At 40.1% G+C, this 27,902-nt stretch overlaps 1 long non-coding RNA gene across 1 annotated transcript; it reads right to left on the reverse strand.

Annotated features, from left to right (window-relative positions):
- On the reverse strand, positions 1-27,657 carry LOC141129565 (uncharacterized). The gene is made up of 3 exons (XR_012241845.1): positions 27,561-27,657; positions 7,830-8,008; positions 1-97 (listed from the first exon to the last, which is right to left on the reverse strand). It is a non-coding gene; the product is annotated as an uncharacterized lncRNA (long non-coding RNA).
- Between the last annotated feature and the right edge of the window lie 245 nt (positions 27,658-27,902).

Genomic DNA, 27,902 nt, shown 5'->3' on the forward strand with positions numbered 1-27,902 from the left:
ACCAGCTGCTGGTCAATGGGGGGAATTGCATCATGATGCCCATAAATTATAGCTGGGTTGTACTGACTGAAAAGGACTGGATAGAAAACTCTTTTTCCTACGGAGGAGAGAAAAAATGCATTTGACGTTAGCCGTTTTTCAGTTAAGCGATAAAAAAACAAGGTCTCAGCTAAATAAAGGGAAGCATTACTAAGGAATTAACTAGCCAGACCTAATTTGTGCAAGGGACAAAACTGGCCAAATCTCAAGAAGGAGCACACTGCTTCTTGTCTTCTGGTCTGTTACTTTTCCTTTGTCTTGTTAGCTTAAATCGATAAATCAATTTAATAATTACCATTTCATAATATAAGCAAAACACTTGTTATTTAATTGTATATAAGTTACACAAAACTGTCTGATCACAATGATATGTGGCCCCAGGGAATACATACTTCCACAGTCTCTTTAGTTATAAATGATCTTATAACTTTTCTTTGTAGTTTAAAGGTTTAGCACACCTTTACTGATTTTGCCAAAAAACATCCCCAAGCATTACAGTGTCCTCAGTTCATTAACATGCAGTGCTCCATTTAGCAAAAGAAAGCTTATTTTTTTATCTAATCATTTCATTGCCTCCCCTCTCCATCCTGCAGATGGCAGGACATCCCGAGCATTGGGTACAAGTCCCCAGAAACTCAAGAATGAGAACTTGACTTTGTTTCCTACCCACATACGTGCAGTCTGTGCTCTCTCACAGCTCAGCATTCTGGAGTGTAAAAGAGAGCAGACTGTGTATGCATGGGTAGGGAATGAAGCCAAGTGGAGAAGTCCAGGCAAAGCTTGTTTGGCTGTACTTCTCCTATGGATCACAGGAGTGCAATTTGTTTTGTACTCCTGTGACTCATCTTCAGCAGAGCACAGATTGAAGTCTGCACTCTGCTGACGTCACAGATATCAGTCCAGGCATCGGATCTTCCCAACAATGGGAGTCTGGATCCACCAGGTGACTGGACTGACACCCGTCTCAGCCTCTCAGTGAGCCGCGGAGAGCCTGAGCCGGCAGCTCCCTGCCCCTCCGCTCCAAACAGCGTGGAGGGAGAAGAGCAGAGAGCTGTGACTGACAGTCTACAGCTCTCTGCTTGGGGAACTGTCAGAACCGAGCGATCAGCGATGTCTGATCACCCGGTTCTCAGTGTAGAGGCGCCTCCAGGGGGCAGATGCAGCAACGGACCGCTGCTGCGCCCACCAAGGTAAGTATGATGGAGAAAACAAAATTTAACCCATACTTCTCTTTTAACCATGACATCGTGTATCCAATGCTAGGCACCTCCTGCCATCTGCAGGATGGAGGGGGAAAGCAATAGAATGAGCAGCTGAAAAAGTAAGCATTATTTTACAAAATAGAGCACTGCATGTTAATTAACTGAGGATGCTTTAAAGCTTGGGGATGTTCTTGGAAAAAGTCAGTAAAGGTGAACTAAGCCTATAAATAATAAATCCATAAGAAATTACTATTCTTAATGTGAGAAATACATTTTTTGCAGTATATGAGGTATAAAAAACTGTCTGGTCAGGAAGATATTTAATGAACAGCATTCAAATTGTAAAAGTGGGCCAGGGAGACACAGACTTCCATAGTATCTTTAGGTATACATTGAAGTTATAGCTGAAGTCAAAATGGCTGCAATAAAAAATGAAATGGGATTCTGTATCTTACTTGACAAGGTCTATGTTTTACTCCCACCATGGGTTGCAAACCATTTTCCTGTCTACATTTTACTGTGTTGTTTTAATGTTCAATGTTTTAAAGTTTTAAATGCTGTTTGTGTCCCTGCTGGGCACATTTACCCCCTCGGTTTGGTGACCACTGTCACTGATGTGGAAATCCAAAATATTATTGTTACCAGAGCAAAAGTGAGGGAAAAATCCTCTAACTGGAGTTCCTATGACAACACTATAAAATGTGAATTACATTCCCTTTGGAGATATTTCCTCTCATTTCCTGTCATGTTTCCAGAACAGAAAGTGAAGCAATATTTTCCCAGTGGGCACAAGAAGCAAACAGCAGTGCTCTGACAAAGGAACACACCCTGAGTAAATTGGTGGAATCCTTACTCTGGTGCTCAGGTTCCAAAGTGTCCTCCATCCACTAGATACAATACGAAATTAGTAGAGAGCTATGCTATGTATATATGCTATGCTATGTATATATGCTGTGAACAAGGCCACGTGCCGAAACGCATTAGCTTGATTTTTAATCACTGTTATGTCATAAATAAAGTCTTCTAAAGGATTTTGGAGTTGCCAGCTCTCTCTACTAATTTCATATTTTCCCAGTAGGACACAGACAGTAGTATAACTTGATAGGGGTTTAACTCTTACCTATTCTATCCAAAGCTAAACAAAATTTTACAAACACTTTACAGAAACCCTGTCACTAAGTTTGACATCTAATTCAGTCTTTATTCAAAATTGTGATAATAAAAAATAGACTTGATCAGTCCCTATCCATTTTTATTTGCTCCTTTCAATAGTGAGGGGCATTTTCACGTAAATAACAATCTGACAATTCTGGGAAGTGTTAAGTCCTACCAACTGCACTCCCCATCCATCATTCCACCATCTTCCCTATGTCAGGCCTCTTACTAATGGACTTATTTTTGAAGAGTGTTGAGAGCACTACAGGTATCTGTACTGTTCTGCTCTCTGCGAAGTGTTGGATGCTACCAACTTCGCAACCACTCCTACTGATGAGGTTTGATTTACTAAAAGCAAACAGGCTCTTCACTTTGCAAGGTAAGATGCACATTGCAAAAGGATTTGCCCCAAGCATAGTGAATGAGGTGAAGCTCTGCTGACTTCCATCATCCATCAAAAAATTCAGTTTTATTTTTACTTTCCTTACATGTGCTTCTATATTCTTTGCAAAGTTAAACTGTAAATTGTAAACAATCACCTTATAAAACAACCCATTCAGTTTAAAATAGAATTGATTGATTGATTGATTTTTTTGTTTTCTTTAAGTGCTGCACTGTGTCAGGCAGGGCTGGGGTCAGCCCTTCCTTCTCTGAGCTGGCCCTCAGCTGTCAGCTAATTGTCAGCTCCTTTCTCTCCACAGTGACTCAGTTGTTGATGATATCCTGCTCGTCAGTCCTGGCTACTTAAAGCCATCCAGCTCACTTCATCTCTGCCTTCGCCTTTGGTCGCATCTCAGAGACTTTCTCCTGCGTTCCTGTTGAAGACTTGCTCGGCTGACGTCCCTTCTGGCTCCTGATCCTGCTTGCTGTACTACTACATTGATCTCTGGCTCTCTGACATTGGTATTGGCTGACTACCTGATCTGGTTCTGAACTCTGGCTATGTATTGACTACACTTACTCTGTTTACCTTTTTATTATTATTAAACAAGTGTGATTAACTGTACGTCTGTCTCGGTCTAATTCATGGTTTCTGACACACTGTCTTTTTTATGTTTTCAGCTCAGGGATTTGAATTTTGACCCTTGGTGTTCAGCAGCTAGTTTCAAATAGTGTTATTTTATTGAGCTGATTTGTTTTTCACTTATTATTAAAATAGAAATGAAAGGCAAAACATTTTTGTATAGATATGAAAATACATTATAAATACCCTTTATCCCTTTTTTTAGAAGTGATCACATTCCCTCTTTTCTGAGCTGCATAGAGGCTAGGGGGAGCTAGGAGCTAGGGGGAGGAGAAGCAGCAGCACACTGAACTTCCCAGTGAATGGTTGTGCAGTGGGGGCATGTCAGGACAAGTCTGATCATTGGAGGAGAGCACACTGAGGTCCCAGCATAGCTAGAGTACTGACCACAATGTGTTCTTCTGCTTAGTGTGGTCAGTTTTTTTAATAGAAAAGCAGAAGGACTGGTAGGAACACCAGAGATTTCACATAAAGGAGCATACAAAGAGAACAGGATACTTTCTCATACAAGTACATAGGGTAATAAACTCTTAAAATTTCACCACATTTACTAAGCTTTAGAGAAAATTCCCTTGCAAAATGAAAAATCTATTTGCCTTTATTAAATCAACATCACTATGTCAGGCTCCTTACTATTAGACTTCTTTGCCAACAGTTATGTGTACCACAGTTATCTGCACTATTTTCAGACCTCTCCAGTACTTTCTGTGACACATCATCACAAAATGTTTAATACAGCTCTACAATTTATGGAGGAGTAAGTAGGATCCAGACGGAGATCAAGATCTGAGGTAGCCAACTCTCCAGGAACTCTTGAGTCTGGTGTGTGCAGAGGAAGATGCTAGCAAAGGCTGTGCGATCTCTCCAAAGTAACACTACAGCACAGACACACTACGGAGAGAGGACTGAAGCACCAAGACTGGCAGTGAGAACTTCCCCTGGCTGTCAGCCTTCATCCCCCTAGAGAGAGAGGACATGAGTCAAGCAACAGTGATTTAAACATGCTTGGGATAAATGGACTTCTCTCCGCAGACAAAAATATAGAACAAAAAAATAAATAAATAAACACACACACATATATGTATATATATATACACACACATACACAAGGGTTCTTCAAAAGGTTTCCGCAACTTCACTATATATATATATAACAGTGCAGAAATGTTTTGAAGACCCCTCATATATATATATATAGAGAGAGAGAGATATTTATATTTATAGAAAAAGTCCAAGAAGTTGCTGCACTTAAAAATTTCCGTTGCTTTATTTGACATAGTCTTGAAGAAAAATTACAAAGCAAGCATAATTATTCCAATATACTTACGCCCTTCCTAAGATCCGTCAAAGCACATCTGAAGTTTTCCCTACAATCATTCATTTATATACAACTTTGTAAAGAACATCACACGTGGAAAGAATATGGTTAATTCATTAAATCCTTCTTGTATTTAGTACTTGTATATATATATATTATCTACCATAAACACAAAATATAGCAAATAGCAGCTAATAACTTTATCTCTCCATTCATTTTTTTCAAATATATCCAGGAACCTGTAAGAAATATACATATGTATATAATAATAAACATACACACATATGTAGTTTACAAGAAATAATTTGTCCGAACAGGTGGACATATATATCCACAAGCCCAAACAAATAAATAAAGGTCTAAATCCACATTTAAGCTATACGGGACAATAGTATTTAAAAAATGTATCCAATATACCTCCCTTTTCCTCAAAATCATCTCACGGTTTCCTCCTCTCCTATTTTTCTCTATTCCTTTGGGCCCAAAATGAATTTTATTTATTTGTTTGAGCTTGTGGATATATATGTCCACCTGTTCGGACAAATTATTTCTTGTAAACTACATATGTGTGTATGTTTATTATTATATACATATGTATATTTCTTACAGGTTCCTGGATATATTTGAAGAAAATGAATGGAGAGATAAAGTTATTAGCCGCTATTTGCTATATTTTGTGTTTATGGTAGATAATATATATATACAAGTACTAAATACAAGAAGGATTTAATTAACCATATTGTTTCCACGTGTGATGTTCTTTACAAAGTTGTATATAAATGAATGATTGTAGGGAAACCTTCAGATGTGCTTTGACGGATCTTAGGAAGGGCGTAAGCATACCAGCCCGAAACGTAATACATTCATATCTGAATCATATTGGCAATTGTCGCCACTTTTTGTCTGGAATAATTATGCTTGCTTTGTAATTTTTCTTCAAGACTATGTGAAATAAAGCAACGGAAATTTTTAAGTGCAGCAACTTCTTGGACTTTTTCTTTATATATAAGGTCGGTGGGAAGACCTGATTGCTAGCACTGAATCTAAGGCTGGGTGCGGTTCTCCTTTGTGATTTAATATTTATATTTATATATACACACACAGTATCTCACAAAAGTGAGTACACCCCTCACATTTTTGTAAATATTTATTATATCTATTCATGTGACAACACTGAAGAAAAGACACTTTGTTACAATATAAAGTAGTGAGTGTACAGCTTGTATAACAGTGTAAATTTGCTGTCCCCTCAAAATAATAATAGCCATTAATGTCTAAACCGCCGGCAACAAAAGTGAGTACACCCCTAAGTGAAAATGTCCAAATTGGGCCCAATTAGCCATTTTCCCTCCCCGGTGTCATATGACAAGGTCTCAGGTGTGAATGGGGAGCAGGTGTGTTACATTTGGTGTTATCACTCTTACTCTCTAAGCTCACTGGAAGTTCAACATGGCAGCTCACGCCAAAAAACTCTCTGAGGATCTGAAAAAAAGAATAGTTTCTCTACATAAAGATGGCCTAGGCTATAAGAAGATTGCCAAGACCCTGAAACTGAGCTGCAGCACGGTGGCCAAGACCATACAGCAGTTTAACAGGAAAAATTTTACTCAGAACAGGCCTTACCATGGTTGACCAAAGAAGTTGAGGTCACGTGCTCAGCGTCATATCCAGAGGTTGTCTTTGGGACATAGACGCATTAGTGCTGCCAGCTTTGCTGCAGAGGTAGAAGGGGTGGAGGGTCAGCCTGTCAGTGCTCAGACCATACGCCTCACACTGCATCAAATTGGTCTGCATGGCTGTCGTCCCAGAAGGAAGCCTCTTCTAAAGACTAAGGATATAGATTACTGGAACTATGTCCTGTGGTCTGATGAGACCAAGATAAACGTATTTGGATCAGATGGTGTCAAGCGTGTGTGGTGGAAACAAGGTAAGGAGTACAAAAACAAGTGTGTCTTGCCTACATTCAAGCATGGTGGTGGGAATGTCATGGTCTGGGGCTGCATGAGTGCTGCCGGCACTGGGGGGCTACAGTTCGTTGAGGGAACTATGAATGCCAACATGTACTGTGACATACTGAAGCAAAGCATGATCCCCTCTCTTTCAGGGCAGTATTCCAACATGATAACGACCTCAAACACACCTCCAAGATGACCACTGCCTTGCTAAAGAAGCTGAGAGTAAAGGTGATGGACTGGCCAAGCATGTCTCCAGACCTAAACCCTATTGATTATCTGTGGGGCATCCTCAAACGGAAGGTGGAGGAGCACAAGGTCTCTAACATCCACCAGCTCTGTGATGTCGTCATGGAGGAGGGGAAGAGGACTCCGGTGGCAACCTGTGAAGCTCTGGTGAACTCCATGCCCAAGAGGGTTAAGGCAGTGCTGGAAAATAATGGTGGCCACATAAAATATTGACACTTTGGGCCCAATTTGGAAATTTTTACTTAGGGGTGTACTGACTTTTGTTGCCAGCGGTTTAGACATTAATGGCTGTGTGTTGAGTTATTTTGAGGGGACAGCAAATTTACACTGTTATACAAGCTGTACACTCACTACTTTACATTGTAGACAAGTGTCATTTCTTCAGTGTTGTCACATGAAAAGATAGAATAAAATATTTACAAAAACGTGCGGGGCGTACTTACTTTTGTGAGATACTATGTGTATATTGAAAAAAATGGTAGGCTCCGTGGACCTCTGGGTCTTTTCTGCCCTCAACCTTCTATTTTTCTACTGTGAGTAATGGATGTAATTATTTTTATGTCGGGGTACCTTGAGGTTTGAAAAAATCTTCAAGATAAAAAAGAAGGTTGGGGCAAGCTGCTTTAACATCCTTAGTCTGAATTCAAAGATTTTTTCTCCTTTCTACATATTTTTCACAGGCCTAAGTGCTACTTATAGCTCTACTAATTATCCTGGTAGCAAGGATAACAAAATAATAACATTCACTTGCATCCACTTTTCTTTTGAGCGTAAAAACCTTATGTATTACAATTGCCCTTAAAGCCGTTATTGCAAAAATGAAAACCATCATGCTGAGAATAGTCATATGGTCATACGAGATACTCCTATCACTGCCGGACAGATCATACCTGGCTGTGTGTTTATTCTGCATGTGTTCAGGAACTCTGCATTGAAGTAGATATCCACATCACAAAAAAACAGAAGGACGTTGTTTCCTTTCCAGGCGCGAGCGCCTATATCTAATCCTTTGCCACGGGAGAATTCCTCGTTCAGCTGAATAAACGTGTAGTTCTTGAAGTTTGCTGCCCTGAAAATAAATAGAAAATCATATACTACTGAAGAATGAAAAAAATGTCATCACGTAACCTGCTCTAAAATTCAGAGTGAAATGTTAGATGTTATATGTCAGTGCTTATAACCTACAAACAAAGAGTTATATGTATGTTTCTGTATTAGCTATAACAATGTCGTTTATAATTAGCAATGTCTTTATACTAAAGAAAGCAATGGGAAATTCTTTACCAAAAAATTGAAATATTTTTTAGTAAAGAAAAACTGAAAAATGATTATACATTTAGAAAGGAATATGGGCTGATAAAACTGACTGAAATTGATATGAACATCCAATGGTGGCTATTCAAATCTTTACATATTTTTGAAAAGCAGTAAATGAGCTTTAAAACAATCCCTCAATGTATACCCAAAGTTCACATTCATACAGTTTAGCTTTTTCTGCTCCCCCTCCTAGCAGTTACTGAGCAGTTCCAGGCTTTTAATCTCTAAGGCTGGCCATACATTATACAATTGTCTTGTACACATTTCCTAAAATCATGTAATATGAGGTCAAACCTAATCACTTTCAATTTGTATGCAATCAGGCCGGCCCTTGCACTACATAGTTGAAGGTAAATCTAAAGAAAATTGAACAAGAAAATTGTTTAATGTATGGCCAGTTGAATACAGGCATGTTAAACCTAAGTCTAAAGTTGGGCTGTAAAAGGCAGTACCACCTTTATCTGTGGGACACGCTACAGTCATTTGTAAGCTGGTCATTTTTAAGCTTAGTGTCTAAGTGACTCCCTGACCACCACCTTAAGCATAAATTCTTCTTAGGTTTGGAACTTAAAGTAGAACTTCATGTTTATTGTCACTTTAAACAGTTAATTTGGGCCTAGCTGACCCAAATATAATGATGTAAAAAGTCGGGCTTACCGCTTCGACCCCATTCAGGAGAATATTATTTTGGAAACATTGACACTGGACTTTGTAGGCACTGAGGTACACATGGTTAAAAGTTAAACATCTTTATTACAAAAAAGTTATTTAAAAGAATATTGGACAGACATTGCTAAAAAAAAATCACAATGAAGATATACATCACACCACCAGTTACATCAAAAATAAAACTTTTATCCTGAATGGTTGGATGACAATTATCAATTTTCCATTAGGCTTGGTGCAGGTTGGTTAAGGTGATGGCTCGGCTCTACATGTTACGCTAATAAGCGAATTCTTCAGGAGCTTAGGCATATAATAGTGTGTTCTTCATAGTTGGATTTGATTGGTAAGAACATAGGCGGATGTCCAGGACACAGCGGAGACTGCAGAGGTATGTCAAACATTTGAATAATCCATAAAGGTAGAAAGAGTATTTAAGCCACAACCCATCATCATCCGTTAGAAAATCACAGTGTGGCAGAGAGTTAAGCAGATATAATCACAGAGTATGAATATTGTATAGTGGCTAGAGCCTTGATGGGTCTAAGGTTAGGTAACCCTTAAGGGCTGCAGTAGTTGGATGGCTACATAAGATCACCATGTGGAAAAAGCCTCCGCATCAGACATCCGCTGCTCCCAGGATCACCCCACGTGGCAATGGTTAGGTGTCAATATTTCCAAATCAGAAATCCAATTAAATTAGGACACAGCATATTTCTATTAACATGAAGTACAATTAAATCAAGGTTGGGTAGCAGGAGAACTGCCTTAGATGTGGTCTACAAGTCAGTAAAAAATGTCTTTGAGCTCAGGCTTTTTTGCAGAACTACAAACCTCATCTGTCTTACCTGGTTATACCCGAGGAGACACTCTGGGATTTTGGACTGGATGAGGCATACAGGGCTAGGAAAGGGATGACCGGCCCTCAGGATGGCATCTAGAAAATAGTATTCCTATATTGAAAAAACATATACAATGCTGTAAAAACAACCTACGTGTTTTGGACGTTAGTTCTTAGTCATGGCCATGACTGAGGACTAACGTCTGAAAAAAATAATAGGCTGTTTTTACAAGCATTGTACAGTATATGTTTTTTCAATAAACGAATACTATTTTTTTGGATGACAATCTGAGTGCTGACCATCCCTTTTCTTATTCTGGTACGTTGGAGGTGTCAGCAGGTCAGAGCACCGGGCAGAGCTGTTATGTGGGATGGTTGTAGCCCCTATACACCTGTTTTTCCTAGGCATACAGAGTTAATTTACATCTGATGGGCTGTAGCAGTTCTCAGAACAATACATCTTCTCACTGATTAGACAGCTAGAAAATGCCCCTCAATGCATAGAGGGGAATCTGTGACTAGCGACATTAATTCTCATAAGTTCTCCAGGAGACTTTATATTTTGCCTCAAAAGCCTCCCAAAAAGGCTCCCTTCCCACCCGAGGCTCCACAGCAGGCATGTGGGCTGCTATGGCTATAGTTACACCACTAGATGCATGCAATGTACAGTACATTTGTATTATTCAGTGCCATGAACAGGCATAAACCCTATAGCCCCCCTTTCCCTCCCAACAAAACCTTATTCCTTAAGCCAAACACTTAAGTGCCACCTCAGCATTTAACCCTTTGCCATTCAAGACTTAGTAACACGTTTGCTTTAGAGCAGAGAGGATAAAAAACACATATTCTTACTGGTGTACTTTAACTTCTAAACTCACCTCAGTGAGCCCTAAGCACATAACCTACCCCTAACACCCTAAACCCTAAAAGTCCTCTACCCCCAAAACCTATCCTTACCCTTACATATACCCAGTGAAGTGTCTGGCCTGAGGTGATACACAGAGAGGAAACACATCCTCCTGCATAAGTTGTACCTGATATTCTGCATCCCTCTCTCCTCTACATTTGTTCAAAGTCCAGTTTTTATAAAGCTTTTCTGAGCAGACAGAGCTAAAGTCACACTCTGCTGAGCTCACTGAGGAGAGCTCTGACAGCTGATTGGAGAGAAAGGACACACTTCCCCTTTACACAGCACACAGGAACAGAGCTGAGGCTGTCAATCATCTGGAGATCCCTCCCCTGTCACCTTTTTTTCTCTTGGTGTCAGGAAAACTTGCCAGAAGTGATTCAAGCTGATAGAAGAGGAAAAAAAGCATCAGACAGAAATGACACTCGGTGCTTTTAATTGAGACAAGTACATACTATAGAGGGATATGCTTTGTGAATATCCCATGTCTGAGGTTTACAACCATTTTAACTTCACACTTAAAATAATATGTCTGTAAAACACAAACACGATGTGGTACTTAGTACCATACTAATGTTCCTTTGACACAAAATGATATTGTCTTTTTAAATTATTTAATAAAGTGACTGATAAATGTCAAAATCTGCTTTGTGTAGTTCTGTTCTGAGTTCCCATAAGAAAACATGGAAACCTTTATGAAACCTCAGAAAGTGAGCAGAAGAAAAGACCATCGTTCTTTTGATGTTTGTGGCTTTGTTGTGTTCACAGAAGTCCTTTGTGTTTCGATCTTCCAGTAAAGGACATTTAACTATTGTTCAGAACATTGTAAATTGCATGTCATTTAGATGATTACAGCATGTGCGTAAGAAAAAAAAAAACTTAAGTTTATATAAAACCACATTTTTTCGTTAGTTTTGGATAGCGTAGGAAAGGGTTAAAGTCCCCGTTGGGGTATTTTCTGTCTCTTGCTCAAGAGATTTTCCTTCACTACCTATACTGGAGATGCAACAGGAAAGGAGTAAAGTTTATCATTTATTTCCATTAGACCATATTTTAGGAAACAAAGTGGCTTTTAGTAATTAACCAGGAAAAGACTATATATGCTTGAATAGTCTTTTCAATATAACAAATCATTTTTTTTTATTAGCTTTTTTATGATTGGACATGACAGGAACCTAAAATGTTTCCGATCCTATTTCATTTTTTTTTTTTGTGGGTGCATTAAAAACCAAGAGTTTTATTATTTCCCTTTTTTCCCGTTGCTGCGAAATTGAAATATAAATCATTTCATTTCATAATTAAAACGCATTTATCAAAGCGACACAAAACCGTCACTAGTAGAATCAATTTCAAGACTCCATAGACACAGAATTTCAGTGTTACATATGGATCTGATGTGACATAGTGACACTGAAATACAAAGCAGTTCATTGATTGAGGAAATAAAACATAGCAGTGAACAAAAAAATCAAATATGCAGAAACTTGTTTTTCAGGTGTGTTTTACCTATTCCAACTTAAATACTGTTTCACTGCACAATATAAGTAAAAGTAAAAATGTTACTGTATCCCTTTTAATAACACATGTAAGAATTCTGTTCTGAGAAAATGTATGTTCTCTGGGTGGCATATTCGTTGTTCTATTGCTGTTTGATATTAAAAATGGAACCTAAGGGTCTCCGGGCCAATTGTTTTATTCATTGACATTTTTTATGTCACTTGCCATAAAAAAATGGAGTCCCATTGACTGTCTTTTTTATACCTTATAGAATAAAATGAAATGACACACAGGTACTCTTAGGAACTGATCAGACTGCAGCTTTCAGTAGGTAAGTATAGCCAGAATAACAAGAAGAGATTTCTGATTGCTTTGTAGGAGTCACCACGCTATGCATTGCCTTATCAATTCAAAGCTTGAAAAGAATATCTTGAATCTGTTTCCTAAAATGTCACTGAAACCTATAAAGCACAATGGGAAAGTGGTAATAGATAGAGATGCATTACTGGACAATTCATCTCCTTGTAAACCACAGCCTGCAGCAAACCGATTGTTACGGTGTGTGCCAGGACGAAATTCATGGCATTAGCCTCCCACCAACAGCTGGAGGAAAATGTGCCGCTACTTGTATTTTATAAACTTCAAAGTCAGGGACCAAAACATCAAAGGATGAGAGCCAAGCAAGCATTAAAAACAGATTATTCTACTCAGAAATAAGAAGCAGTGGGTAGAGTATTATCTATTACAAAAACATGCAAATATGTTTACTAAGTGAACCTGTGAAGGTAGAAATGATAGGAATTCAGAATTTTACAACTTCGCTGGCTGTATGCTTGTCTATGGTAGGCACCCCATTAGGTAATGAATAGGAAAGACCAAACTTGGCCAAGTTTGGTTAGACACAGTACCAAATGGAATTGCTCAACATCCAACATCCACAATCTCTGTGATGTCAATGGAGTTCAATAATGCTCCCCATATGAAAAGAATGATCAATTTGGCCGCCCTCCAATGACATCAGCCTTCACATCAGCCTTCACAAAGCTTTATTATTCCAGGACTAGATCACAAAAAAGTCCACCCACACCAAGCCTTATGGGGTGTACACACGGTCGGACTTTTCGTCTACAAAAGTCCAATGGACGCCGATGGACTAAAGCTGGCTGGTAATCCGATCGTGTGTGGGCTTCTCCGGACTTTCAGCGGACTTTTTCAGCCTCAAATCCGACGGACTTTAGATTTGAAACATGCTTCAAATCTTTACGTCGTAACTACGACGGACCCCGAAATCCGCTCGTCTGTGTGCTAGTCCGACGGACAAAAACCCATGCTAGGGCAGCTATTGGCTACTGGCTATGAACTTCCTTATTTTAGTCCGGTGTACGTCATCACGTACGAATCCGTCGGACTTTTGTGTGGTCGTGTGTAGGCAAGTCCGTTCATAAGAAAGTCTGCTGCAAGTCCGCCAAAAGTCCGCCGGAAGTCTGTCGGACAGGCTGTCGGACTTTTGTAGACGAAAAGTCCGACCGTGTGTACGCCCCATTACTCTGACATGTTTCCATTATAAAGGGATTAACCATAGAGATGAGGGAAAGAAGGGGAAAGAAAGCATTCACAAATGAAACATGGTGGTCTTAAAGGCACATGCATATAACAACATATAATAAGATATTATTTATATATATATATAAGCAATATTGAAGATGCATGTTCCCACAAATGAGTATATATACACATACATATATTACGAAAATGACCGTAATAAAAACATAATAAAGATACCCATCCACTGCAAAGGACTCTGTTGAACCGAAACACAGAGATATAAATTATTATATGAAAACCTTTTTTGCCCTCTAAAGATGATTTTATACATTTCTATAATAAACATATTTTTTTAACAGGAGTACAATCTTTAAAAGATGGCTAATTGTGGATATGTATGGTGATTTATGTCACTGATGATTTATATTGCTGAAGATTATATCATTAAATTGGTTGTAAACCCTTACAGACCACTTTTACCTACAGGTAAGCCTAGATTAAGGCTTACCTGTAGGTGCAAGAAATACCTCCTAAACCTACACGGTTTAGGAGATATTTGCAAAAGACAGGCACCAATGTCTACGGTGCATGTGCCGTAGACAACGGCGCGCAGATGCACTGAGCGTGCTGTTTCTAAAAGCGATCGTGCCGTTAGTGGCGGCTCCCGCATGCATGCGGGGGAGTGACGTCATTGTGGCTTCGGCCAATCACAGCGTCAAAGCCGCGATACCCGGAAGAAAGATGGACGCTTCGTGGAAGAGGGGACAGCGGTGACATCACAGGCTCCTGTGTCAGGTAAGTGACACATAATGGGCTACTATGCGATGCTATGCTTTACCATTGCAGGGAAACAAAGAGGAAGTAAAACCCATCAGGGTTTACTTCCTCTTTAAGTGATGGTAGTGTGGCGGGGAAGCATTGTTGGGCTGTGGGCTGTAGTAGAGCTAATTAAACAACTTTTTCATGAGGTGTGTCTCTTTTTTTACTTTCCATTTTTTGGGGGGAAAGGAATAATAAGGTGTACTAAGGCAGGGCTCAAAAGTCCTAAGCTACTAGCCAGTCCTCAAGGGTTACTCGCCACCGGTTGCCCCTACCAACCCCTACCCTGCCCCGCCCATAATCCTGCCCCTAAACACGCCCTCATAAATTATCTCACAAAATTACACTTAAATTTTTTAGGCAGAATTAAGTTATAAAAATAAATATTAATAATAACTTTATTAGTACAGCCTCACCTGTGCCCTACAATGCAGCCTACCGGTATTTATCAATGCCGTTTCACCTGTGCCCTACAATGCAGCCTACCGGTATTTATCAATGCCGTTTCACCTGTGCCCAACAATGCAGCCTTCCTGTGTCCATCATGCAATTGAAATGTAAGTTGTTACAGCGATGTCCCCGCTCTCTGATAATCCAGCCACCTGCTCTCATCTCTTTTCTCCCCCACGATCACTGGGAGAAGGGCTCCCATTCAACCCTGCATGCCGGAAGTGCTCGCCCCCCTGCTCCCAGGCAACCCATGCTCGCCAGCCCTCATTTTCCACTCGCAAAATGTGAGTAGGCGAGTGGAAAATTTGAGGGCCGTACTAAGGTATCCCTGTATACAAGTCAAATAACCAGCGCTCAATAGACTGGATATGCTGGGGATAGGTAAGCCATATAAGGGAAAAACCAAGCCATGAAAAAACAGTTCAGTTTATTATCCACATAGTAAAATTATAGGTAAAGGCCAACAATACAACACTGATGTCCTGGGTATTGATGGGCTAATAGAATCCAATCTGGCATGACCGGATGGTGTCACTGTGAGATGACAGTAGGAAATGTGGAGTCGAGATGGACCCCTCAAGAACCAACGTGGGATGCAGATTGGCCATAAGGTATCCCTGTATTCCTTCCCCTGGGGAGAAATGATATCTAGGAATCTAGGGACCCCTTCCCTAAAAGCCTCCCCATCCCCACAAACCTCCACACCATCTTGGGGCATCAAATGTGGAGAAGAGGTCTTTGTCCTTGTCCAATGGGACAAGGTGCTCTACAAAGGGGGGGGGGGGCTTTGCTGCCTCCCTTGCAGGATACTCCTCAATGTTGAAAGGCATGTGGCTTTGTGTGGTACAAGAGTTGGGAAATGCATGCCTGTTGCCCTCTCTTTCTTGACTAAGCAAACTACTTGCCTGGATAAGGTCCTGGTGGAAAGTATAAAGGGAGCCCTCCATGTTTTCAGATTTTTTTTTTTAAATGCACTGTTCCTTAAAAAAAGAAAAAAGGTGTGGGGTTCCCCTGAAATACAACTGGTTGTGTGCTTAAGGTCTAAGGCGAACCTAGCCTTTAGGCAATTCATTTTTTGTGTATCTGTTCTAAAGTTTCATACCTAGAGATCCTGACAGTAAAAGCATGTAAAAATGCTGGCTGACAACTTTACATAACGCCACTGCCTTGCAATTAGCAGCAGTGTTGTCGGCCTGCATGAATGCTCCTTCAGTTGATTGTTGGGGTGTCAATCAAGTCTGACAGATAGGCATCCCAACTGATAACTGAAGAAACATATACAACAGATTGACAACACTGCTACTAATTGCTAGGCAGTGGCTTTGCATTGTCAACCTGCAACAGGAAGTGTGCCACCACAGGAAATGGATTGCTATGGCGGCACACGGAGAAGAGGAGCCTAGAGCGTCAGTGGGGGACCCCAGAATAGGAGGATCCCCACTTTGTGCCATTGGACAGAGCAGGTAAGTATAACATGTTTATTATTTCATGTAAAAAAAAAAGGGTTTACAACATTTTAAGAAAACTGTATACAGTGAGGTATGATGTGAAACATACTAAAAAATAGATTTAGTGTTTATACGCACTTTAATAAAGAACATTTCATTCAATTTTTTTCAAGCAAATTCACAGAAGAAGCTTAAGCTCAAAGTTTCCATTTTGGCAAAATTTCCTGAAGGCAAAATCAGTAATTTTTCCAGTGGAATGAACTTTGATCATGGCTCGTTTCCATGTTTCCAGAAAAAAAAAAAAAGGATTACTAGGAAATAAAATATAATAACATGCTTTAATTTTTTGATGGCTACTGTGAAATATAATACAAGTAGATGTTTGTACATTCTCATACTAAATGTTGTGTTCTTTACAGGTTATTAGAGGTAAGTTTTGAGATAGCAATCTTCATGTACAGATGAAAATGATGCAATAGTACAATCAATAAGCCACTAGGTGGCACCATACTTCACTGGAGTAGCGGGTCTCTGCCTTGCTTGTCAGCTTACTTCATGCAATAAGGATCACATTCATTATTGGGCTAATATTTATATAGCTGCAAATGTGTTTGTTGACTAAGTACAGCAGTAGTTTCTTTGTGGCAAAACAAATAATTGCAGTAAATGCATCTAATACTAAAACTAATAATAATTAAAAAAAAGATTTATAATTTATTAAGATTTGGATGCAGAAGCAGATGACTTTTACATGAGTGCGGGATATTGTAGAGACAGAGTTTTAGTGTTGAACAGTCAGTTATTCTAACCGCATTCTTTTATATTTTATTTTATACTGTAACCATTTCTCTCATCATTTTATCTCCTGCCTAGATATTTTATTACCACTTCAACTGGCTCCAATATCTTCTCTCTATCACCCCAAAAATTGTCAGTTCACACCTAGTGATATTGTAAGAAGTAATAAGTTGTGTCCTGTTGTGTCTCAGCAGTGCAGTGCAGCAGACAGACTGTTAACAGGTTACCATTTTTAATTAATCACACAAATATCCTGGCCCAACTCCTACTATCTCTTAAAGCTCTTATGCCGCGTACACACCAGCGGACTTTACGGCAGACTTTGCCCGGTGGACTGGATTTCGTCGGACAATTCGATCGTGTGTGGGCTCCAGCGGACTTTGTTTTCTCAAAAGTTGGACGGACTTAGATTTGAAACATGTTTTAAATCTATCCGTCGAACTCGAGTCCGGTCGAAAAAAGTCAGCTGGTCTGTATGCTAGTTCGACGGACATAAAGCCACGCTAGGGCAGCTATTGGCTACTGGCTATGAACTTCCTTGTTTTAGTCCGGTCGTACGTCATCACGTACGAATTCGACGGACTTTGGTGGATTGTGTGTAGGCAAGTCCGTTCATTCAGAAAGTCCGTCGTAAAGTCCGTCGAAAAGTCTGCCGGGCAAAGTCTGCCGTAAAGTCCGCTCGTGAGTACGCGGCATTAGGCTGCATTCACATCTTAACATTCTGTCATGCTGCAATGCCATATATTGTTAATGGCACCCCAAACGCAGCAAGCAGATGTGCTTTTTTTTTGCGCTCCAGCGCAAAGCTCAATGACCAAAAAGAGCTTCTTTGGTGCATTTTTCAGGCATAGGGCAGCCGATTCAAACAAATGATCAATCAGATAAAAGTGAAGCGTTCCACTTTTATCTGATTGTTTTTTTCAGTTTATAGTGATTGATTGAACCTATAGGTGGTAGCAGCTCTACTCATCTTTCTATGGTGTGATATATTTTCTGTCTTTTGTGATATTTAATAGCGCAAATGAATGCACTGCCCTATGCGTGTGGCGTGAAAACTTGCAGAACGGCAAAAAGTGTGCGTTTATGCAATGCTCAGATGTGAATACAGCCGTAGCCTCCCTGGCGGTTTTCCTGAGTGTGGCTCGGGGTTAAAATTCAGGACCATTAGCGGTAACCCCGAGCCACACTCGGGATCGCATTGCAGGATCCTGGGGCGGCGTTACTTACCTTGTCCCCGGGATCCTGCGATGTCCCCCGCAGTGTCTGAGGGCTCCGTCCTCCTCCAAAGCCTCTCCGTGCCAGGCTCCGTTCCCTGCGAGCGGCACAACGCACGGGGGCGGAGCCTGGCGGCAAATTCAAAAAAATGTCAAAATCATAACACATACAGTACTGTAATCTTACAGATTACCGTACTGTATGAAATGATTTCACATCCCTTTTGTCCCCAGTGCTCTGGCCCATGCCCTGCATGCAGTTTTACATGATATATACTGTTCTTTCTGCCTGGAAACTGGAGATTGTCCATAGCAACCAAAAAGTGTCCCTTTACATCAAAAGTGGCTTTAGACCAGCTAGAAAACAGCGATAGTAAATTAGAACACTTGCAGAATTGAGCGATAGTGAATTGTGGGGAAATTTATTTTATTACTATTTTTTTTTTTTTTTTTAATTATTTATTTTTATTTATTATATTATAATTTATGTTTTTGTGTTTCAAACTTTATCATACCCGGGATATCTACTAGATTCTGGTTTGGACAGATTTAAGTGTGTTATTGTTAAGATTTACAGACCTACAATATAAAACGCCAAATTTCCATGCAAAATAATTGTACCGCTTTCAGCACCTAAAATCCGAAATAATCATACCGCCAGGGAGGTTAAAGTAGAAATGCCATAAAACTGTTTTAAAATGACAATACACAGAACTGAACAAACCCACAATGTGCTCATGTTTGATTTTTATGGTAAAAAAGTGTGAAAAATTTAGTAAAATAACATAAGAAATAGGGCATGTAATATTGGCACTGATATAACAAAGTGACTGCTATCTTTTAATGATCTTTTTTTTTTACAGATGGAGAAAACTTGACCAATTTAGTACTGAAACGAAGGGCAACATGGAGAGTGTGCAAAGTGCAGTACATAGTACACTGCAGTATTATACAATCACACAGTAATCAGTTATACACATCAACACTTTGGGCTTGATTTACTAAAGGGAAAAAGACTGTGAACCCTCTTCAAGAGCAATTGCTCCAGAGCTTGGTAAATGAGCAGAAGCTCTGCTGACTTCTATCATCCAATCATGTGCAAGGAAAAATGCAGTTTTTTTAATTTTCCTTGCACGGGATTGGGTAATCTTTGTAAAGTGAAGCCTTACCTCATTTACTAGGCTCTGGAACAATTGCACTTTGCAGAGGGTAACTACACCCTGCAAAGTGCACAGTTTTTTTTGCCTTTAGTAAATCAACCCCTTTATGTCACTAATACTAATAAACAATCATTTTACAGATCATGTCTGTTACATCCCATAATTCTCTGTTGCTATTACCATCCTCAGGAATAAAATAGCATCCCCATGATTGACTAAATGGAGGTTTTAGAAAAGCCTTCCAACTATAACGTGAATCTCAAGGCATAAAAACTGCTCCTCCAGCAGATCATCCCTTTACACCAAGTCAGCCATCTTTGTTATAGGACATGCCAACGTGAGCACTCAGCTTATGCCGGAGTATGAAAAGGTTTGTAGTGCCGTTTAAAGCTGGAGGGTTGAGTGTTTCCCCGCTCAGGATGTGGGAGAGGACGTCTAAGTTCAGTGATCCAGGATCTGCTGTTCCAGACATGCCCCCTACACATTTCACCGCGTCTACCGAGGCTTGGTCACACAGCTCATAGGCCAGACTACTTCTTCTTTCAAATCATTCCATTTCTTACAGAAAAATAATCATGCACTTAGGTATTTGATAGGAGTACAAAGCTCCAAAAACAATGTATAGTATATACCAGGGATATGCAATTAGCGGTCCTCCAGCTGTTGCAAAACTACAAGTCCCATCATGCCTCTGCCTCTGGGTGTCATACTTGTGGCTGTCAGAGTCTTGCTATGCCTGATGGGATTTGTAGTTCTGCAACAGCTGGAGGTCCGCTAATTGCATATCTCTGGTATATACAAACATCTGGAAGAACAAGACTGTAAGAATATGCATTAAAGTGTCTGTAAACCTCAGACATGAAATATGAACAAAGCATATCCCTCTATAGTGTGTACTTGTCTCAGTTAGGAGCACTGAGTGTCACTTCAGTCTGCTGCTTTTTCCTCCGCTATCAGCAAGAATCACTTCTGACAAGTTTTCCTGACATCAAGAGAATAATGGGGACAGGGCAGGGAGCTCTACTGATTGATAGTTCCATTTCTTTTCCTGTGAGCTGTGTGAAGGGGGGTGTGTCTTTTTCCCTCCAATCAGCTCTCAGACATCTCTTTACTGAGCTCTGCAGAGTGTCATTTCAGCACTCCGCCCCCTTTTTCTGAACTCTCAGACACGTTTTAAAATTCAGTACTTTGAACAGAAGAGAGGGCAGCAGATGAACAGGTACAACTGTTATGGGAGGATTTGTTTAATCTCTGTGTATCACATGAGGTCAGACACTTCACTAGATATATGTAAGGGTTTACAACAATTTTAAGTTAGAATTTCAAATGCATTTGATAGTAATACTCAATAGCATTGCTGTCTAGATGTTATATATCTAAAAAGGTGCCACGGAACAATTGATGTTCAGGATAAAACTGCAATATAAGAAATATCAATATTTTATTAACACAGAAGTATTAGTTCAAAGAGTTTACAATAAAATCCCTGGCATTATTTACTATTAACTGAATGTGAACTTGTCCAAATGGGGGGGGGGGGGGGGGATTACTTTATCCACTTGGACAATTAATAAAGCCAGACTGACACTTTTATTTTGAAATCCGGCTGAATAAATAACGAATTCACCTTCATATATGAAATTCTAAGAACATAATGGCTTTTCTGAAATAGTGTTTTAATATAACATTCCAATATGGTACTTGATGAGCAAAGCAATGCAAAAGTGAATGATATTCCGGTTAAGATTTCCGCAGTCAGACTATTTTTACTGCGCTGATTTTTATTGGAGGGAAAGTGTCACTGGTGGGTTTGTTTTAGAATTTGTAACTTTATGTATTATAATCAGGATTAGATAATGAAATAAAAACATTTTCTTTAGTCATATATAGGTTGTGACATATTCTGTATTCCCAATCTTACCCAGTAGTTTACATTTTAGCCTGCTTTTTACATCTTTCTAGGATAATCTGATTTGCACTGGTGAGACAAAGAGCCTGTTGTTTACAGAGCCCAGCCCAACATTATACCATTTTATTATACAATTTCTCTACAATTTTTTTTTTTACTTCAACTATGTAGTGCAAGGGCCTGCCTGTTTGGATACAAAATCAAAGTGTTGTTATGGTTTGACCTCATATTTTATGGTTTGGAAAATGCTACAAGAGAATTGTATAATGTATGGTAAGCCTTAAGACAGCCATAGATAGATCGATTTTCCTCCATAGGTTGCAGGAAAGAAATTTGCTAGATTCTGCCATCAACAGAGCTCCTGCAGATCTATTTTGTTCTCTCGGCAGGGGGCGGGGGGAGCTGTCCTCACTGGGAGAACACAGTGATTACTGCTAGCAGCTATAATAGCCGCTAGCAATAATGGCATGTAAAATCCGACTGGCTGGTTGTACCCAAGTTAATTGATTGATCAACTTAGGTATATTCAGCCTGGCCGGCCATGGTTTGAACCGTCTCTGGCCGGCTTTAGTCACCTCTATCCCGTCTCTCCTGCTCTTTTTTAGTGGGAGCGCACATATCTGCATGTCTTTGGAGGACAGGCGTAAATCCAATGCAGTTGAGCACTTTGTCCCTTGAGAATACTAACCTGGGGGATGCCTTCCAGGCTTGAGAAGAAGCTGCTATAGATATCAATCACCGCCTTAATCGATCAATCTTTCTGTAGACAACCTTTATTTAATGGTGTTTACCTACTAAAGGAGTAGATATTGCCCCGCTACTACTCCAGAGTAGGTTCTAAATCAGTTGATGATAAGCTTTAGTTTTTCAGAATGCATTCATCAAATTATCCTCCACCATCAATGTTTGGAACACGTATCAAATTATCAACAACAAAACAATATTAATTATAATACACACTGTATATTTAAAGAATGACATTGAACTGTAGGTAAACTCGAACAAGGAGCTTGTCTTTTTGTTACCCCTTTTGGTCTGGTAAATACAGAATACCATTGAAAATCTTTTCTTATACATGAAAAATGTAAAAAAACACCCGTTGATCTTGTCAGAAATATTGTGACCTGACAAGATCCTTAATTCTCTACCTTTACTGACCCTTATTAATGACAATGGGGGTTATTTACCGAAGGCAACTCCACTTTGCACTACAAGTGAACTTTCAAGTGAAGTCGCTGTAGATCTGAGGGGGGACATGCAAGGAAAAGAAAAAACAGCATTTTAGCTTGCACATGATTGGATTATAAAATCAGCAGAGCTTCCCCTCATTTCAGATCTTCCCCTCAGATCTACAGCGACTGAACTTCCAAGTGCACTTGTAGTGCAAAGTGGATTTGCCTTTAGTAAATAACCCCCATTGCTCACTAAGTACTATGGAGGAGAGGAGCAGGATTCTGTAGCTCTATCTTTTTCCTGATGTCCTTATACAGAAGGGTGAGGATGTGTTATCTTCCTAGGACTGAAAACTCGCTACTGGCAGAATCTCTTGTTTTTTGTTTTTTTTTACAACAGCCACGGTTTACAACAGCCACGGTTTACAACAGCCACGGTTTACAACAGCCACGGTTTACAACAGCCACGGTTTACAACAGCCACGGTTTACAACAGCCACGGTTTACAACAGCCACGGTTTCAACAGCCACGGTTTACAACAGCCACGGTTTACAACAGCCACGGTTTCAACAGCCACGGTTTACAACAGCCACGGTTTACAACAGCCACGGTTTACAACAGCCACGGTTTACAACAGCCACGGTTTACAATAGCCACGGTTTACAACAGCCACGGTTTCAACAGCCACGGTTTACAACAGCCACGGTTTACAACAGTCACGGTTTACAACAGCCACGGTTTACAACCGTCACGGTTTACAACCGCCACGGTTTACAACAGCCACGGTTTACAACAGCCACGGTTTACAACAGCCACGGTTTACAACAGCCACGGTTTTTCATTTTTTTTCCTGGTCTGAATGCCTGTTCTGGCTCATTGACCCAAAAATAATGCAGTCAGAGACAGCCAGGCTAACAACTTTTTTTGTTTTTTTGAAGGTCAACTGTACTTTTCTCAATACCGGCTTCTTTTAAATAGTTTTCAATAAATCCCCTTTCCTAAACAGAATCACGGCCCAGAGCTGAAATGAAATAAGGGCTTAAAGTAACACACAGTTCAGTTGTTCATATGTCAGAGAAATGTATTATGTGTTATAGTTTTCAGTCGTTTCCCAGGTCATGAAAACATTAAGATTCCTATGACAGGGAGTATAAATTTGCAGACAGGAGATGACTCCACAAGACTGTGGTTTGCTGAACATGACACAGTGGAAAATGCAAGCGTCTTCTGATTGGAGCGGAGGGACTCAGTGTAGGATTTATGTAAGAAGAAGCCGCGGCGGATCCTCGTTTGATGGCTGCATCTACTTCTCTGCTAAATGTAACTGGAGGTAAAAATGGCCACAGATGTATTCCTGTTTTATATCTGCCCCGCCCAAATGATCTTATTACTTTAATCTGAACATCATAAACATGGCATGGATCTTCTGCCTAGTAATTGGTAACATTAGTAATTAATAGATGAGAACAACAGTAATTAATAATGATGCAAACTACTTTTTTGCTTACAACACCCGTAGTTCTAAAAAAAAACGCCACATGTATTTAAACATCTTGTATTTCCAATATGTTACAGCTGTGTAATGTCTAAACAGTATATTCAGTCTTATGTATCGGTATGATACTGCCATAAGCTAAGAAGACATCAAATATTCAGAAGTATTCATGAAAGTGTATAGTGTGCACAGCATAAACTAGTGGCTTTGGATGCACACTTGGTTTCTGTGGTAAAGGGAAATGATTTGCACAGCTAAATTGCTTATCCTTCCATGAGGAATAGACCCCTTGCTTCCTTAGAATTGTGATGGAAGTAATAAGATGCAGATACCTTCTATTCTAAGAATGCAATCCTGTAATATATATATACTTTGAAGGGTTTTTTTTTTTCCTAGGACTATTGCAAGGAGGAGAGATAAATCCAGAAAACAAATGGGGATCAAGAAAAGCTTTAGTTTAGACTCAGTTTGCTGAGCAATATTTCCATTTTGAGCCTGGTGACATCAGAACAATATTTGAAATACGCCCTTGATGTAGGATTACGTGCTCATTTACAGCTTTGCCTTATAGTGTACAGTGAGGAAAATATATGATCCCCTGCAGATTTTGTAAGTTTGCCCACTTACAAAGAAATGAAGGGTCTATCATTTTTATCATAGGTGTGTTTTAAATGATAGAGACCGAATATCAACCAAAAATCCAGAAAAAATACGATACAAATGTTATGAATTGAGTTGCAGTTCAGTGAGTAAAATAAGTATTTGACCCCAAGCAAAACATGACTTAGTACTTAGCGAAGAAACCCTTGTTGGCAAGCACAGAGGTAAGACATTTCTTGTAGTTAGTAACCAGGACCAGTGACCTGACACATCTCAGGAGGGATTTTGGTCCACTGTTCTTTACAGATCTTCTTTAAGTCCTTAAAGTGGATGTAAACCCTCCATATACCCAGTGAGGTGAACAGCCTCAGATGATACACAGAGATGAAACAAATCTCCCTACATAAGTTTTACATCCATATCTGCTGTCTTCATCTTTATATACTGTTTAGAAAATGCACGTCCTGTTAGAACTTTCTCTTCCTGGTTCTCCTGTAGGAGGAGATCATTGCTAGAAACTGTGAGACAGCTAATTGGAGGAAAGGCACACACCCCCTCCCTATACATGCAGAGGTTGCCTTTGAATAGTTTAGCTGTGTGCTAATCTATGTATAGCAACCTCCCCCAACACACACTTCTATCTCCCCTCTCAGAGAGCTTGTCAAAAGTTATCAGGCTAATAACAGAGGAACGGAGCAGGACAAAGCTAAGGGATACAGTGCTTTGAAGAGAGATAAGAAAACACTGCAGATATATGTGCCCAGCTCACATTTCATGAATTGGGTTTACATCCACTTTAAGGTTTCTTGGCTATTGCTTGGCAACCCAAAGTTTCAGCTCCCTCCGTTAATTTTCTGTAGGATTAGGGTCTGGAGACTGGCTAAGCCACTCCAAGACCTTAATGCGTTGCTTCTTGAGCCACTCCTTTGTTTCCTTGGCGGTATGTTTTGGGTCATTGTCATGATGAAAGACCCACCCATGACCCATCTTCAGTGTTCTGGCTGAGGGAAGAAGGTTCTCATCTAAGATTTTACAATACAAGGCCCAATCCATTGGCCCCTCAATGCGGCAAAGTTGGTCTGTACCTTTTGCAGAGAAACAGGCCCAAAGTACAATGTTTCCACCTCCATGCTTGACTGTAGGGATGGTGTTCTTAGGTTTATAGTCAGCATTTTTCTTCCTCCAACTAAAGGCCATAACTAAAGTCTTTTTCCAGTTTTGGATGGAGTGGAAAGGGATTAGAACACCTGACAGTTTTTTGTTGCTCTCTGAACCTGTTTTTCATCCTCTCTATTTGTCCCATTTACCATTATCATTGAAAATGAAAGCAAAAGAAAATCCCAAATTTTGGGTTGTCCCCAGAAAAGTAACAGAGGGGAAATCCTCCAATAGAGACACTGGTTCTGGAGGTTCCCAAGGAATTCCTTTAATTTGCAGGGATTTCCTCTCATTTCCTGTTTTGGCTATGAGACAGGAAGTGAAGGGAAATCTTCCCAATGGGATACAGATGGCAAATAAGAATCTGACAGGTGTTTTAACCCTCTAGCCACAATGAAAAAAAAGTGTTGCCCATAGTTCTACTTTAAGTACCTCTTCTCCAGGGAGAATAAGTTTAATGTTTTCCTTATAACTAAAGTCATTCAGCCCCCTTATTAGCTTTGTTGCCCTTCTCTGGATTCTCCCCGGTTCAAGCGCATCCTTCCTGGGAACTGGCTACCACAACTGGACATTATACTCAAGATGTGAAAAAAAGAGAGTTTTGTACAGTGGTAGAATTATCATTTATCCCCTGAGTAGATACCCTTTTAATGCATGTTAATATTCTACTAGCCTTGCTTGCTGCAGCCTGGCACTGCATGTTATTGCTGAGCCTGTGATCTACAAAACCCCCCAGATTCTTTTCCATTCTTCATTCTCCTAGAGGTTCTCCCCCTAGTATATACCTTGTTTTCATATTTTCATCTCCTAAGTGCATTATTTTACATTTATCAATATCGAACCTCATCTGCACTATAGCTGGCCATATTATATTGAGGTACTTTTGTAACATTTCTATATCCTGTTGTTGTTAAGTCTTTTCCCTACTTAAATTTGGATTGTTAGCAAACACTGAGACTGAACTATGAGGTGGTATTGAAAAGTTTCAGGACTACTGTAGTTTTGTAACACGCCAACATATGGCAGAGCACAAGGCTGCATGCACCGTCACAGGAAGCACCGACCTTCATAAGTCAGTGTGCCAAAAGACATCGTCCTGTGTACATCGGGAGCTGGGCAACTGGTACTAGTCTGACCACGTGTGTTACCATGTCTGCTATTTCATTATGGACAGCAAGTTAGAACAAACATGAGTTTCTCGCTGGAAACAACATAATCTGACTTCCACAGGATTTGGCTCCTGTGGACTTCACCCTCTTCCCGAAGATGAAGATCCAGCTCAAAGGTTGCCATTTTTACACTATTGTGGAGATCCAGTGCGAATCGCAGAAGGTGCTTGACACGCTTCGAAAAGAAGACTTCCAGGGCACATTCCAGAAGTTGCAGGAACGCTGGGATCGCTGTATTAACGTGCAAGAGGAATATTTTGAAGGTGATAGTGTTTAAATGTAGATAAATAAAGTACTTTCTTGTAAACAGAGCTAGTCTCGAAAACTTTTGATACCATCTCGTATTTATTCCAACCTTTATATTGTTTATGAATTAGTTAAACGGAATTGGTGTTGACATCTAAAGAACTAGCAACTTGTTCAAATCTCTAAAAGGGAAGATTTTGTGTCATACTTACTTAGAGGTGTTCTCCAGTATAGTTTTTACCTCTTGAACCTGTTCCTTCCCAAAGTACACGACTGTGAGATGGACTCTCTTGTCCTGGTTAACCCCCCTGGCGGTATTCCCGAGTCTGGCTCGGGGTGGATTTTACATACCAAAAGCGGTATCCCCGAGCCAGACTCGGGATCGCATCGCAGGATCCAGGAAGAGTTTACTTACCTTGTCCCCTGGTTCCTGCGATGTCTCCCCGCTGTGATCGGCGAGCCGCTGTGTCTCGCTCGATTCACAGTGCCGAGCTCCGTTCCCTGCGAGCGTTGCGACGCACGGGGACGGAGTTCGGCGGTAAATTCAAAAGTGA

This window comes from Aquarana catesbeiana, linkage group LG02 (assembly GCF_042186555.1).
Source record: "Aquarana catesbeiana isolate 2022-GZ linkage group LG02, ASM4218655v1, whole genome shotgun sequence".
Classification (NCBI taxonomy): Eukaryota; Metazoa; Chordata; class Amphibia; order Anura; family Ranidae; genus Aquarana; species Aquarana catesbeiana.